We start from the raw sequence: 16,124 nt of genomic DNA on the forward strand, positions 1-16,124 counted from the left end.
CCCCACGGGGAAAATCCTGTGCTTGTCACAGAGGCAGCACCGCTGCCAAGTCCCCTCGCCTTTGGGAGGGGGAGGCTTCGTGCCTCAGTTTCCCCATTAGCAGGGGGAAATCCTGAGCTGCTGTCGGCAGCAGGGACCGAAGGGCAGAGCCATGGGAGTAACACCGAGACTCAGAGGGGTGGCTGGAGACTTTCTGTGATTTCACGCGGGGTTTTGCCACGGGCACATCCCTCCCGCCGCCGTGACGTTTTCGATGAGGAGTCATTTCATCCGCCAGCCGGACGCCCTGGAGCTGGGGGCCGTCCTCCTCGCTGCCAAACCAGCACCCACGCATGCTAATTTATTCAGCGCCAGGGGAAGAGCCACCAGCACGAAGGGAGCTGCTGAAATCTGTGCCATGGGTGCGCTCGAGCCCTGAGAAAAGATAGAGGAGCCCCCCCACCCAGCCCGATGCCAGTACCCGTGTTAATGCTGGCAACTGGGGCTCGTGTCCTGGCCCTGGGGACGTGGGAGGCTGCAGGCTGGAAGAAAACCCCGCTGCAAATGCCACGTGCATCCCGGATCAGTGGCCTCTCACTGGCATCTCCTCCACACCCAGGTGCATCGTCCTCCTGCTGAGCACAGGCTGCAGATTTTCGGTTGAGGAAGAGCCCAGGGATGTAATTTGGACAGCAAAGTGGCAACCCGGGCTTTTAATGTGAAATTTGGGAAGGATCAGCACGTATTCAGAGCTAGCAGTGGACAGACTGGGGAAGTGCCCAGTGCTGCTGGCTCCGGTTCGGACTGCGGCAGATTTGGGAACACATCCTTGAATCTCACCCGGGGGGGTTCCGCAGCCAACGCGGCCTGAACGGGAAAAGCAACGGCCCGGGAGCACGACCACGGCGAGGCCTCCAGAGCTCAGCAGTTCACCACCAACCGCTTCAGCATCCAAGCAGAGATAATGGCAGGGAGACCCCAAGCCCTCCCCGAGCCCCCCATCCCACATGCAGGCAATCCAGGGGCTTCCCCAGATGCACCAAAACACCACTTCCCTCCACCCTCCCAAAGCACGGGAGGTTTGAATTCTTCCTGTCCAAGAAGAACACCAACGTCTTGGCTCGGGCATCGGACGACCCCAGCCAGAGGCACCTCGGACGGTTTCGGTAACCCAGGAGATGTGGGGACCCCCCCTGGCATTCACCCCCTCTGCTTTCCCTTCCTTAGGCTAAGCGCAGGCTGACGCCATTCCCCCCCTGGGTTTCGCTTCAGCAAGTTATTTAACCCGTTTGCCGGTGGCAGAGCTAACATGGAGCACTTTTTGCCCAGCTGCAGACACTCCTCGGTGGGGAGCGGGACCCCAGCGTGATGCTCAGCTCAGTGCAACCGGGCGCCAAGGCTGGTGGGGCCAGATCCAGTGCCAGGACAGCTCCACGGAAAGGAAGAAAACCCGTTCCATCTCCCCACACGGTTTGGAGGGAGCGGATGAAGCGGGCAGAGGAGCAGACAGGGCAGGCCCGGGCCCGGGAAGCAGCAGGCAGAGATGCAGCTGGACTGCACCATGGCCCCCGTCTGCCCCAGCCCAGGCCAAAAACCCCCCGATCCCGCTCCTGCACGCCCGAGGGCGCCCCGACAGGCACAGAGGGCGCAGGCAGCCGGGTGTCAGCTCCTGGTGTCGCATCCCTGAGGTTTATGGCGAGTGACACAGGCAGAAGCAGCCACACGGGGACATGCGAGGACGGTGACATTTAAAAGGCGGCCGGGGGCAAGGCGCAGACACTCGAGCTCCGTCTGCTTCTGTGTAACCCACATCAAGCAAGTCCACGTCTCCAGCCCGCACTCCTCATTATATAAAATTAACCCACAGACGAAGCTCCCAGGCACGCAGCCTCCAGCCCCAGGGGCCAGGAAAGCGCCGAGTGCCAGCCCCAGCCGGGCAGCGCCGCGTGAGGGTTTCATCTGCAGCCGCCTCGCTTTTCAAGCCCCATTTCTCGCGAGGAGGTTTTGGTGGTGGCTCTGCCCCTGCGTGTCCCCAAACATCCCGAGGCACTGGCTCACCGTGCCAGCAAAGTGGGCTTCCCAAAGGCTTTGGGAACCGAGCTGAGAAGGGAAATCCAGGTCGGTGCCCTCTGGGAGAACAGAGGAGGCAGCTCGATCCTTATTAGCCACCAGGGAAACCACAAAGAGCACCTCAAAAATACCCAAGCGTGGAAAAGCTCCAGCTGGAGCTCGCTCCTCCTGGACTGAGTCCAGGAGGAAGCGATAACAGATAAGTCCAGCTCCCTCCGGAGATCCCAAGTTCTAGAGAAGATGGGGAAGAATAAACCAGCCGTTGTGAATGTCACCAGCTGCTGTCAGAGCCAGCTTTCAGCAGAGCCCCAAGGAGCCCAGCTCCTCCGGCCCCCTTCTTCCCGTCTCTCTTCATAAACCTGCACCCCCAGCCCAGCTAACGGCCCCCAGATACCCCGTTAGGGGTAGGAAGGTTTTCCCGGTGATCCCAGCACCCACCTGCTCGGCACGGTCCCAAGGGTGCCTTGTCCTTGATCCTGCGCTCCGCACCCATCAAGGGGTGCCCAGCGTGGGGCTGTGTGAGCAGAGGGACCAGCCAGAGGAAAGGCTGCAACCCAGCACCGTTCTCCCAGTTTGGGGATTTGAAAAAGCAGCACAAGCTTCAAACTGAGGGAACTAACACAAAAATTGCTCCAGAAAGCACGGGGAGTGCCGTGGTTTGCGTGTCATGCTTTGCACCGGGGTAGCAGCTCTTCTCTGTGCCGGCAGAGCTCTCAACAGAGCTTTTATCGTCACAGAAAGCAGCAGCGGGCATTAGTTCAGCTCAATTTCCAACTCGCTCCCTCTTAAAATGTCAGCTCTGCAGAGCCGAGCGAGCACAGCCCCGCACCCCGGGGGCAGCCCGGGCGCGGACCCGCCGCAGCAGACCCCTGCACGTCCCACGGCGAGGTCCCACGGCCGTGCCCCGCTCACCCCGAAAGGCTGCAGTGGTGCCGGCCCCAACCGTGCCGTCGTCACGCCTCCATCCGCCACCCCAAAGGGCACCCAAGAAGCATCCGCCCCCGTTACGCAGAGCGCCTCCACTTTGCGATCTCCCCCGCGAGCACCCGGAGGGGCTCCTGCACACACGATGTCGTGTCCATCCCCGAGCACTCGTGGCAGAGGTGATCCCAGCGAGGAGGCGAGAGCAGGATTTGGCCAATCCATGCGAGACATCACCAGGAGAGGAGGGAACTGCGTTTGCAGCTCAGTGGGGCGTTTAAAGAAATTAAATGCGGGTTATTAAAGGCGGGCACGACTGTCTGGAAAAGGCACGTGTGCGGTGGTTCCCGTGCTGGTCCCACCACCTGGGCAGGGCTCCTGGGGGCACCTGGAAATGCGGGGGCCAGGAAACCTTAAAATCCCTAGAGGGGGGACGAGGGGAAGGGGCTGAACCCAACGCCACGCACCGTCTGTGCTCAAGCCAGGCAGAATGTTAAAGCTCACGAGCTGAAAGGATGCGCGGGGGGCTGGTGCACCAACAGGGTGGGTCTGGGGGACGCTGCAAACTCCCTAGTGTAAGACTGCTGTAACGCAGAGGGAGTCACGAGAACAAGGGGAAGAACGGTGTAAGGGGGATGAATGGACAAAATAAGGGGCCAGGCGACAAACACGGAGTTCCCAGCCCTGCCAGGACAGAGCAACGACCATCAAGCACAGCAGCTGAGACACATTTAGTAAGTTTGGTGACAATGTTTGCAGGCAGCTTTACGTTTCCGACTTCTCTACAGCACAGTTTTGGATTCTGGGCATCCTACAGTGCCCAGCTCCACCAGTGCTGGCCTAGGGACGGTTCACCCCAAAGCAGCCTGTCCCCAGGACCCACCGTGTCACCACCGCAATGCCAGGGCTGCGCCTCTGCAGTGCTGCGGTCCCTCCAGGCAACGCAGGGGGAAAAAATAACACATGCCAGGGGCTGGTGGGATGCTCAGCCGGGCAGAAGTAGCTGCAGCACCATGCCCTGCCCCGACCTTCCCAGGCTCGGATGTTCCCTGCAGCCTCCAGCCCACCTGAGAGGACCTCTGCCTGCTGTGAGACACGGGCACGTCGGCCGAGCGATGCTCAGGACGCGCACAGCTGGCAGACAGAGCTCCCCGACCGTGTCTGCACGAGGAAATGCCCCGATTCCTCTCAGCCAGCTTTGGAAGGGGCCCGTTCGGACAGCTGCAAGCTCTGCCCTGCTGTAATGCAGTGATTCAAGGCCAGCTCATCCGAAGCGAGGCTCGCTGCCCTCTTTCACCGTGTTAACACCCACATCAGGACCTGGCAGACACCAACACCTCCCCGACGCAGAAATCCACCCAGCGCAGGGGGCTCAGAGGGACGGAGCTCGTCCCGCACTCGGGACCCTGAAAATGTCCCGTGGGGTTTTTAAGGGCTGTCCTCCGCAAGGGGCTCGGCCCTGCTGCCGGACCTGGAGGATTTCAGGCTTGGCGAGCCTCAGGCGCAGCATTCAGGGCACCTCTGGGTCTGCACACCACGTCCCTGAGGCATCTTCATAGGTCCGAGGAGGAAATCCATCCACGCATGGAGCAGACATGGAGCTGAGCCTTTGCCAAGCCCGAGGGCTGGAAGAAGATCAGGACTAAATCTTCCAGAGGTGTGGGGGAGTCCAGTTCCTGAGGCCCAAGAGTGGAATACCTGCCCAAATCGGGCATCACCATCTCCTCTGCCCCCTGTGAAGCACATGGCCATCCTCCCGCTGTGTCTGGCCTGGGGAACATGAGGCAGGAGAGGGCTTCTGGGTCAATCTTGGTCTCATGGAGGGGAACAGATGGGTTTTCTGGTGGGACTGACATTCTGAAAAGCAATTACACATGAAGACGTCCCCAACAGACTACGCTGTGCTCTGGCCCAGGGCCCGAGTCATCTTGGGTTTGGATTTTAATTAGGCCCGTTTTGGGTATCTGTTCTCTACTTCCCTCCAGATAATGATTTAATTATTACAGACATGTCTTCAAATTAGCAGCTTCCTCAGTGGATTATTCAGCTGGGATCTCCTCAATTACAGAGCCCATCTCACTGCCATCAAAAAAAGAGGCTGAAGAGAGCACAAAGGAAAACCGAAACCCTTCCTGGAAAGAGAACCCACGCGAGCACCCACCTCCCGATCAGGGGCCACTGCCGAGCCCTTCTCCTCCCTTCATCCGTCTCACAGTTGGTGAAGAAGCCTGGCTTCAAAACGCACCCCGAGCACTTGCATGATGCAGGGGAAAGGGAGAAAGGGAGAAGGAGAAAGGGACGCCCCAGCAGGTGGGACGCAGAGCTGCTGCTGGGCGTCCCCTCTGATGGGACCGCGTGTTTGGGGAGCCCCCCAAGGAGAAGGGAGCCCAGGGGGACCTGGCGAGGACCTCGCTCGCTGCAAGGCTGCCGGTGCCGCGGTGGTGCCTGCCAGCACCACAGGGGCGAGGGGAAGGCAGGTGCCTGGTGGGACCAGGCAGAGGATAGGGCACGGCCCCGACAGCAAGCCAGGTCTCCTCCTCGGGCAGTGGAACCGGGCAGGGGCCATGCCGAGGCCCAGCAAGGCTCCAGCCTCGCAGACGAAGGCTGAGGGAATAGCAGAACCGCTCGCCCAAACGAAATGCCAGACACACGTGGCACAGCAAGGGCAAAACCTTCAGAGCGTGGCTCTGCAACACGACCTGGTGCCGACAAGCAGTAACTGACCCATGGAAAAGCCAAGTCTCCGACTATATTGCCGAGAGAAGAGCTGCTTCTGCACTCCAGGACCTGGGCAGGGCATCCCCACGCTGCGGGGCTGCCCAGCGTGATCCCTCTCCCCTTGGCAGGCCAGGAAAGGAGAGGACGCACCCACAAGGGTGCAAAGCTCCAACCCCACACCGAGACTCCCTTGGGTTCTTTTCCACCAACGCACTTGAATTTTCGACTGCAGGACCCCCAGGATTTCCCTTGCCGGTCGTGCTACAATCCCCACGCTACAGCCAGGGAAGCAGATTTTGCAGCAGCCGCTGGAACAGCGCTGCCGCCGCTCCCTGCTGCGATGGTAGCAGGGGCCGCAGCGGGAAACCTCCGCTGGCTCCTCTGTCACTGCAGCTCCCACTCCAACACACGAGCTCAAACCAGCCGCAGCTCCTGCCGCTGCAGGAAGAGCCCTCGAGCGCAGCCACGCAAGTCTGCGGCTGGAAAGGCAGCCCAGGGCTCTCGGAAAAAAAAACAACAGGCGAGTGCCCCACTTGCGAGGCTGGAGCAGCCCTCCTCCGCCGGCTCCCTGCCTGAACGCAAGGAAAGCAGGCGGGCAGCAAAAATAGCCCAGCGAAGCAGCCTGCGTCCCAGCTAACGGGGCTCCCCGCCAGCGGTCACAAGCCACGGGGCGTTTTGAGCTCTCCACCCCATCAAATTTGCTAGGAGAGACCGCCACATCTGAGGGCGAGCTGGGTGAGAGAAAAGGCCGTAACGACGCAAACCCGTCAGCTTCATTTCCTTAAGAAACTGGGCTAAAGAAGATGGGAGTGGAAGCGACACAAAAGAGAAAGAGAGAAGGATATTCATTAACCCGATCAAGCCTCCCGGAATATGATAAGAGCGGCAACAGCAGACACCTCCCCTCTGGCTGAGGACAAAGAAAGGCTTCCTAGTTATGAAGAACAGGAAGAAAATTGGAGTGGAAGAAAGGAAATGATGTCTGAAATGTCAGATGTTATTAAAAAGCCTTTATCTACAGCGAAACGATGGGTGATGAGAACAGGGATACGATGGGAAGCCCAGCAGCTGGAGAAGCAGCGAGACGGGGAGGGAGCATCCGAGAAGGGCTCTGCTGCCCCCCAAAAGCTGCCCTGGTGACTCCGGCAGGGGGCTGACTGCTGGAGGTGCACGTGGGGAGAAATGTGAGGACCACGGGGTGCCCAGGGGCCCCGCCAGCCAGGAGGGCAGCGGGCAGCAGCTCCGAGGAGCCCCACGGCGGCGTTGACCCACGGCGGATCAGGGACTCCCCACGGAGCCTCTGTGTGAAATGCCCCTGTGTTTTGAAGCGCCCTTTGCCGAGGCCCTAGCCCTTCTCCCTGCCGCCGCCCCCTCCCCGGCCACGCCGCCTCCGCAACACGTCGCGAGGTCCCTGCTCTGTGCACGGACGCAACCTCCCCTTCCCAGGGCACCTGCGGCACCGCCAGCGCAGCAAGAACCCGCCTCTGCCAGCAGCACGAGCTGAAAAGCAAATCGAGCTGAAAAGCAACTCGAGCGGCCCCTCCGGCTTCCCTGCGAGCAGCAGCCAGCGTGGGGACACCCACACCTGCGAGCCCCTGGGGGCTGTCCCCCCTCCCAAGGAGCCCCTGGGGCTGTCCCCCCTCTCCCAAGGAGCCCCTGGGGCTGTCCCCCCCCTCCCAAGGAGCCCCTGGGGCTGTCCCCCCTCTCCCAAGGAGCCCCTGGGGCTGTCCCCCCCCTCCCAAGGAGCCGAGCCGCAGCATCCACGGCCGAGCAGAGCCGCAGCCGGTGCCCAGGCCAGGCGGCCTCGCGTGGCCCCGGCTTTTTCAGGCCGGCGAGAGGAGCGTCTGGGCTGGATGGGTGGCACGCAGCATTGCGGGCTCTCCGGCTCCCACACCGGAGCAAAGGCAGCTCCGGCCCAGCCCAGGAGGCTCAGCCGGAGTCGCTCCGCTCTGGTTCTCCCAGCGCCGACACAAAGCCCCTCTCCTGCTCGCGGCCGCTGAGATGAGCTCGGCCCTCCCCAGCCTCCCTGGCGCAGCGACGCGAGGAGGTTTGCAGGCAGGAGCAGCTCAGCCCCCCCGCCGCAGCCTCCCCGCCTGGCACCGCTTCCCCCGGCAGCCGCGAGCTGCGTCTGCGGATAACGCCCCCCGAGCGGAGACCCCGAGGCGCAACACAGCAACCTCCCACCCGGCGAGCGCTGGAGGCAGGCGCGCACGCTCCGAGCCTTGCCTCGGCTCCGCTTTGATATATTCACACTATGGCCAGAGGTGCTCTGAATCCGACAATATTCGCTGCTCGGAAAACAGCAAGAAGCCGGGGCCAAACCGCGAGCGTCGCCCTGCCACAGCAAGGTCGAGGCGGGCAGGACGCCGGGAGCCGCGGCCGCACAGAGCACGGACTCCTTTGAACTCGGACTGTCACCTTCAGGGGCTGATAGGGAGATGACAAAGCCGTCACAGCGGCCACCACCACCTTCTCCTCCTCCCAGCACTGCCAGACTGTACGAGCTGTCCACGGGCAGCCTGCTCGGGTTACCGGTGAGAGAAGCACCCGTCCTGTGCCCACGAGTCCTCGCAGATGTGCTTTGGGTATCCCCAGGCGTGCTCGGCAGCTGCCCTTTGCAGAGGATCGGCCTCAACCCAAGGCGATGGGGACGGAGCAGGGCAGAGGGAGGCTCTGCATCCCCCGGGGATGATCTGCAACGTCTCACGCTTTTGGGAACGATGCCCGTGACAACACGGCATCAGCTCTCCGCGTGTCCACACCCGCCCTGAAGGACAGAGGGGGAAGAAAGCTCGGGTCGAACACAGCAGCTTGGGAAGATCCTTCTGCTTCCTTCTCCAGAACAGGTTTTTGGCATTTCAGGGCCCACCAGGACGGCCCACGGTGGAGTGGAGAAGGAAGCAGGCAGAAGTCCAGGCACTGAGCGACGGGGGACCCGAAGCAGGTCTGATGGACCAGGGCAGCGCTTCCGATGGGTCCCTGCATCTGACCCCACACAGGGCAGTGGCAGCACCTCCCCGGCACCTCCGGCAGCTGGATTTCCTCCTACTCACAGCAGAGAGAAAAGGAAAACACGTGGCCAATGCCCGCCAGCTCCAGGGGGATGGTGGTTCGGTTCCTCACCTTTTCAGCCTTCAAAAATATTTTTTTTTCTTTTTTTTTTTTTTGCAAAGACTTGGGGAATTATCACTGCTTGCGTCCGTGGCTTGACCACACTGCAGCAGGGTGTAGGAGTCGTGGCTACCAGCCAGCCTCGAGCCTATGCCCACCCACCGCTGCAAGCCGCAATTACAGGTCAGAGATGACCTCACCCAGCAGCGTGCTCGTTGATCACACGGACAGGAAAATCCTAATACCTACAACCCAAAGTCTCCAAAAAGAGCGCACCTACTCGGAGCATCGCTTGTGTTTTACAGCTTCAGCACCTCTCACCTATGCTGAAATTCAGTTTTCCCATCTACCACACCCTCTGCAGCTCCAAAATCCCCCGGTCTGTGTCACAAAGCTGCCCGCAGCTCTCCAGTTTGCTGCTTCACCCCCAGCTCACGGCACATGACACCAGCTCTCAGCTTCACTCGACGAGTTCTCCCTGCCCTGCCAGGAGGCCAGCGAGGTCAAGGGCCTAAAATCTGCGGGATAAAAGCCTGCCTGCTTCTGAATTACACAGGAATCTGCCCAGAGCCCCGCGCAAAATGAAAACCCCAGCACGGGCTCTGTGTTCACCCATCGAGGAGAGACCCAGCTGCTCGCACCGAAGCCATCAGCCCCCTTCCCTCTTCTCCCCACCTCAAGCCGGACATGCACATGCAAATCATATATTTACCGCAAAGAGGAAGGAACAGGCACGTGGGACACACAAGCGGAGGGTCAGCAGGGATGAATCACAAAGCACCGCGCTTTCTGACAGCTCCTGGAGCACGCGGCGATTAGAGAGCACCCGGACGGGCCCCTGCCTCTGCTCTCCTTGCCGCAAGGGGCTGGGAGGGCTCCCGCGATGCTCGCAAGATGGGCTGGAAGGGATTTTGGGAACGCCTTTCTCATGCCATTTCCTGCGATGGAAACAGCCCTGGCTGGCTGCTGCCAACACGCCTGGGCAGCCCTTCCCCGGGAAGGTCACCAGCAGCGACGGCATCTTCTGTGCCAACAGCTGAGGGCCCCTTGCTTTGGTGACGGGACGAGTTTTGGGGCGTATTTTGCTTAATGTGGAGGTGCCACATCAGGGATGGGTTTTTCCCCTCCCGGGCCCTGCTTCCCCAAACAGCTCTGAGTAAGAAACCTCGCAGCACAGAGCCCAAGTAATAAACGTTCATTTACTCTGAGGATTGACAGAGCTGCTGCATTATTTAAACGCCAGAGCTCAAGAGCAGAACTTCACCCTCTGTAGCGTAACAGATGTCCTGCACTGAGCCATGCAGCAATATTTAAACAAAAAAATGGTGGCTGTACAATAGCCAAGTCATTTGAAAATTAAAGCGCTGGTATTTTTAGGCAGCAGGAGTATGTGTGGGAGAGATCTCAAAGTGCAGGCTGATGCCATTTGCTGCAGGGCAGTTAGAATTAGATTTATTGACGACGTGTGATTTGAAAGCGACACCAGCGTTCACGAAGAGCCATGCAGTGATCAGCAATGCTGGGGCTTATTTCAGCTTCATTTTAAGAGACAAAATATCTTTATATGCATGTAAACAAAAAGGACATGCGAAACAAAACCCATTCCTGCTTGCAGAGATCCTCAGATTGCCACCTCCAAAAACGGTCACTACATAACTCTTGTAACTAAATTAACAACAAGCAGATGATCAAAAGAAAAAAAAAACGCTCTTTTTTTAAAATGGCAGTCCCAAAGTGACGGCAATAATCTAGTGATTATCACCCAAGTTGTGACGCTGAGGAATAGGAAAGAGAAACCTCACCTCTCCATCAAACGCCAGCCGCTTGCTGGGTGGCACACGTGGATCTCGGGCAACGCTGACGAAGCAAACCCCTTCTGGACCCAAAAGAGAAGCCTTCTGGCCAGGGGAGCTTGCCATGAAACATTTAAAGGGTTGGGACAAGTTCAGCCCTGCTGCTGTACCCGGTGATGGAGGACACCAGGTCCCCAGCAGGATTTGGGAGGCACGTCCCCGGGGATGCTGGCAGTGACCCGTGCTGGGGAGCTCCCGTGGATGGTGCCGGGATTTCAAGGCACGATGCTTCACCACGCCCCGGGGGGGTCGGGCTTGGATCTGTACCCCAGACACCTTGCCAGGAGGGCGCAGAGCCCGTGTGGCCTGGCTGCGGGGCTCTGGCTGCTTCGAACAACCGGGTGGGCTCGCAGGACACCGAGCCGCCCAGGTACTTTATGAGAGCTCGCTCCCCAGAACGAGGATGTCACCTCGCATCCACGCCCCGAGAAATCAACGCTCTCACAAGGTGCTCGTGTGTATGTGGGACAGTCGGGGACCAGAATAACTTCCTCTCCTGGCTGAGCAGCGTGTGAATAAATCAGCCAAGACAAAAATAACCTCTGGACCTTTTTCTGACTCCTCCCTGCAAAACAGTTGAGGGAGGTAGCCAGAAAGAGGTTGAGATGTGGTTCGTACAGCTGCCAGGCACCGGATTACAGGGAAGATTAACTGGATTTTTGAGGCTGTAAACTTTGTACGAGCCCATCTTTCTCCTCACTGTCTGCAACCCCTGGCACCGCGAGGTCTTGCATGGCGAATAGTACCAGACACCACCAAGAAGCCCATTAAGTTCGTGATTAAAAGCTTCAGATCAGGTTTACGACACGCATGTTAACGGCTTGGCAAGGCTACAAACGCCCTGCCCGGTTCTGGAAGCCAGAAAGGCCGGGCTTTGGCAGGCGAGGCTCCGTCCGAGGACGAACCGCACTCACGAGGCTCCCAGAGAGGCAAGTGCCGGGGCAGCAGGCGGCCGAACGTCCCCCCCTTCCCCACGCTCCCACCACCCAAGGCACAGCCCAGCTCCCGCCTCTTGGCTACCAAACCCTCCGGGCGCCGCAGCAGCACATCTTGAACGACGGGAGGTAAAAGCCATCTAATGACGGAGACGATTCATTTCTACCAGGAAAGCGGGGAAGGCAGAGCTTTAAACCAGCGGATGAGCAGCGATTCGGGTCCCTTCTCCCCCGAGCTGTCCCACCCCATCCTGACCGTGGCCCCGCTGCTCTCCAGGGAAGCTGGATGGGAAGAGCATCCCTCCCTGCCGCCCGGCCCCGCGGCGCAGCGCTCGCTATTTACAGAAACCGGCCGCACGCTGCCAGCATCTCACCTCCCTGCGGAGGAGCCGGGCCCATGCCCGGCGGTTCCTGACGTGGCACTGCCTCTGCGACCCGCCGGCACGCAGCACCGGGGGCTCAGCACCGCTGAGCGAGGCTGGGGAGGCTGCGGAGAAGGGAGGCATCGCAGCAGGCAGCAAAACGCCCCGGGAACTGCCCTCTCCTGGAAATCCATCGCAGCGGGCAGGAGGATGAGGGAAATAAGCTCTCATCCGTCACTTGTTTTCCTTTCCTCTTTTTTTTTTTTTGTGTGTGGGTTTTTTTTTTGTTTGTTTTTTGGTTTTTGTTTTTTTTTTGATGCAATTAAAGGCAGCCACCCAGCCGGTACCTCCTTGCGCCTGCTACGAGAAGCATGGAAGAAATTGAAAAATGGGAGCTGAAAAAAACCTGCATTTCAGACAAATTCCAGCCTTGCCAGTTCTGCAGGATCACAGCGTTGGAGACAGCGACCCGTGAGCTGATTTAAAACATCAGGAAGAAAATTCAGGAAAAGGAGAGGCGACTTTGAGCAGACAGGGTCAGGCCCTTCTGCCCACTGACTTCTGGCCTTGTCTTTCGGAGAAGTTTTGGCACCCAGCTCCTGGCTCCCCCCACCTGTGGGAAGGAAACCACAGCGCTCCGGTGCTGCACAGGGGCCGGCGGGGCTGCTCCCAGCACAGCTTTGCCCAAAAACGACGGAGAGAGATGAGAACCCACTTCATTCCTTAGGGTGCCCTCACCGTAAAACCTATTCCGATGGCTTTGCAATGTCCCCACAAGGATTTCAACCTGCTTGAGCACAGTGCAAACGGAATTCGAATCTGATTATATCAGAACTTCTTTTTTTTTTTTCCAGCAGAGCCCCGAACCATTTTTCCCTGCTTCTGCTCCAGATGGGCCCCGATGCGGACCTGGCCCTCCACGCTGCGGCTGTGGCACGTAATTTGTCCCTGCCTCCTTCCCAAATGCCGACTCGTGGGAGAGCGCCCACGCGCACGCCCACCTCCAAGCCTTCTGGCATCGTTCGCTCACGGAGAGTCCCCGCAAGTGCTGAAAGCTCCCTCAGGAGCCCGGCTGGGACCCACCTGCAGAGTCCACACCCGAGCTGTCGCCCTCGGCCCCAGCTGACCGTCACCCCCACGCCTGGCGCCCACATTTCACACAAAGCATCTGTAAAGTGGGGGTGGCTGTTGCACTCAGCACCGCTCTTGGAAGAAAAGATAGGCGAAGGATCCAAACCTCCTCCGTTTAACAGCCTGGAGACCTCCCAGCTCACTTTTGGGAGCCATCTGGGAAACCTCAGACTCAGCAAAGCACCCTTTAGGAGAAAATTAATTGTAAAATACGGGCTTCAAGGTTTGCTAAAGAATCCGGTGCCTTTCCGCATTGCTGGAAAGCGTTAAATGGCACCTCCCAGGCACTGACGCCAAAGTCATTCCCCGTCCCTAGGAGTGGAGACCTTTGCAGTTGGGTCCCTGGTTGTGTTAAGCACCCTGCGAGGCTCCAGGGCTCTGTCCCCTGAGGTTTGGTGCCAGCTCCCACCTCTAACACGGTGCCAGGCTCTTCCCAGTGCCACCCAACCCTGTCACCCGCCCCTCATCCTTGCACCACCTTGCACCTCCTCTCCAACCCCACCACCCAGAAAGGGCAAGGCTTGCACTACAGGCCCTCAAAAGACACACATGGACTTTTTCAGGGTGTTTTTAACTCCATGCACCTCCTGAGAAGACTGACAACAGGCAGGGACCCAAAGCTCCAGCAGGCTCAACCCCCAGCTTCTGCACTTCAGCTGCTGGCGAGCGCCGAGGCGCAGCCAGACCAAGCCCCCAGCGCGGAGCGAGACCCGCCTGTGCTCGCCGCGCAGCCAGAAAGTCGCACGGAGACGGACGAGCCGTTTAATCCCACATCTGGCGAGCTACAGCTGATCCAGCCAGCCAGAAAGCCAGACCCAACCACCAGTCCCACCACCCATGCCTTGGGAACCGGCCGGTTTGGGGGCTCCCTGCCATCCTCCGGCTGGTGGCTGGGGTCCTGGGCAAGCTCCAGGTCTGTCTCATGGAGAGAGGCAGGAGGAGCCTGCATCAAAGCTGGAAAGTCACCCGTGCACCTGAGCACCAGCAGGCGCCACCACCAGCCACCTCTGCTCGTGGCTCCCTGACAAATCCCCATGGAAGCCCACGGACATCAGTCCCATTTCCCAACCAGCACCCCCCTGCGATGCCCACAGGGACCAACACGTCGCGGCGTCCTCCAGAGAGACACCTGCATCTCCCAGAACAGCAGAGCTACGAAGACACCAAATTTCCATCTCCTCGAAAGCCCGGGCAGCGGCGCAACCGAGCTTCCGAAGCACACAGACCCGTTCAGCCAGGTACCAACCTCCAGCTCACGCCTTGCCGCCGTACCACCACGATGCGGTGGCACCGAACCCACCAGGAGAACCTCGTTCCAGCGCACGAGCAGATGGTGCCAAATAAGCTTAAGCGAATATTTTGCCAGCACCGACTTGGCCAAAACAGGGCCGTCCCCGTAAGGTTTTGCAGGGCTTTAACAAAACCCGGCTTCCTAAGCCAATTGCTGGTGTAATGATGCAATTTGCGGGATAAACAAGCCCCTGAAGGGCTGGTGGAGATTATTCAGGAGAAAATCCCGGTGTCTGGAGGCAGCTCGCCACGGCCGACGGGAGGACGGGAAGCAGAGCGAGCACAGCTGGAGGTAGCCAGGCTGGCTGCTGGCTGCTCGCTGGACCGATCCAGCCCCGGGCTCGGTGATAACCCCCCCGGTGCTGAGCTCTGGGCAGCACCAGCCCCGTGAGCATCCTCCCGGCGAGCATCCCCATGCGCTGCTCCAGCCCGGGGCTCGGTGCCGGGCGGATGCTCGCAGGGAGGGTGCTCGCGGGGCTGCTCCAGCCCTGAGCTCAGCCCTGGGTGGATGCTCGCAGGCTGGAGACGGCGCTGAGGGAGGCAGGAGGAAGCGGCGCTGGGAAATCAGAGGAGGAGAAGGCCACGGGTAAGGACCGGTGCCATCAGGATGCCACCCCATAAGGCGGGAGCATGGAGGGGGTAAAATGGGGCGGTTTGGGACCACAGCGGGGAGCTGCTTGGGGCAGAGGGCGGCTGGAAAGCAGGGAACTCCCCTCCCTGTAACCACTCCTGGGTTACAGCAATCGCAGCCCCCCTCACCCTGCAGCCGCAGGGGGAGACGCGGCCACCCCTCCATCCCTCCTGTCCAGCGGGGATGGGGCAGACCCCAGCGTGGGGTCCGTGACACGGGGTGGGGGGCAGAGCCACCTAACCCCGCGGCTCATGCATCTGGCACCGTGGTGACAGCCCAGCCCGGGGATGGGGATGCCAGCCCCCCGACTCACACCCTACCCAAGGGAAACGGGGCCGCTCAGCACATCCCTGACTCAGGAACCCCCCCCCCGCCCCCCAGGGAGCATCGGGGCGGGGAGCAAAGCACCCCCAGCTCGCAACACCCCCGTGGCCCTGGGGGGGGGGGGGGGGGGCAGCGCATCCCCGCACGGCACGGCGAGGCAGAGCATCCTCACCCCAACCCCACCGCGGAGGGGGAGCGGGGAGCGACAGCCCCAAGGGGGGGTGCGCGGAGCATCCCTCGGGGCTACCGAAACCCCCCCCCCGGGAAGGGAGCGGCACGGGAGGGGGGGGGGGGAGCGCAGCAGCATCCCCTGCCGAGCCCCCCAAGGAGGGGTGACGGGGGCTGAGCATCCCCTGGCCGGCCCCGGGGGGGGCTCAGCATCCCTGGGGGGGGGCTCAGCATCCCCCCCCCCCCCCCCACAAGGGCGGCGGGGGCCCGGCCCGGCCCCGCCCGCACTCACCGAGCACCGAAGCCGCTGGAAGCCGCCGCCGCCACCGCCCGCCCCTGCGTCGCCGTCCCCGCCTGGCCGCGCCCCCACCGGGCACGCCCCTGCCTTGGCCACGCCCCCAATCGGTACCGGGGGGGGGTCGGAAAAGATTTGGGGGGGGGGGGGCAAGGATTTGGGGCTGGGGTCCTCCTGGGGAGGGGCGAGGAGTTCAGTTGTGGGGTGGGATGAGGCATGGGGTCAGGAGCCTTCTTGGGGCTGCAGGAGCCTTCCTAGGGGGTAAAATCCTTCCTGGGGGGTAAAATTCCCTCCCCCCCCCCGCCGTGGGGCAGAAAATGCCCGGGGGGGGGGGGG

General features: G+C 60.8%; 1 protein-coding gene across 3 annotated transcripts in view; it reads right to left on the minus strand.

The window, feature by feature from the left end:
- PPFIA4 (PTPRF interacting protein alpha 4) overlaps positions 1-15,842 on the minus strand; it is a 55,017-nt gene extending 39,175 nt beyond the window's left edge. For all 3 annotated transcript variants that reach the window (XM_040535709.1, XM_040535707.1, XM_040535706.1), the window contains exon 1: positions 15,786-15,842. The gene's annotated coding sequence lies outside the window, so the exon portion shown is untranslated. The remainder of the gene's footprint in view (positions 1-15,785) is intronic.
- Positions 15,843-16,124: the final 282 nt, after the last annotated feature.

Source organism: Cygnus olor, chromosome 24 (assembly GCF_009769625.2).
Source record: "Cygnus olor isolate bCygOlo1 chromosome 24, bCygOlo1.pri.v2, whole genome shotgun sequence".
In the NCBI taxonomy this organism is placed as follows: Eukaryota; Metazoa; Chordata; class Aves; order Anseriformes; family Anatidae; genus Cygnus; species Cygnus olor.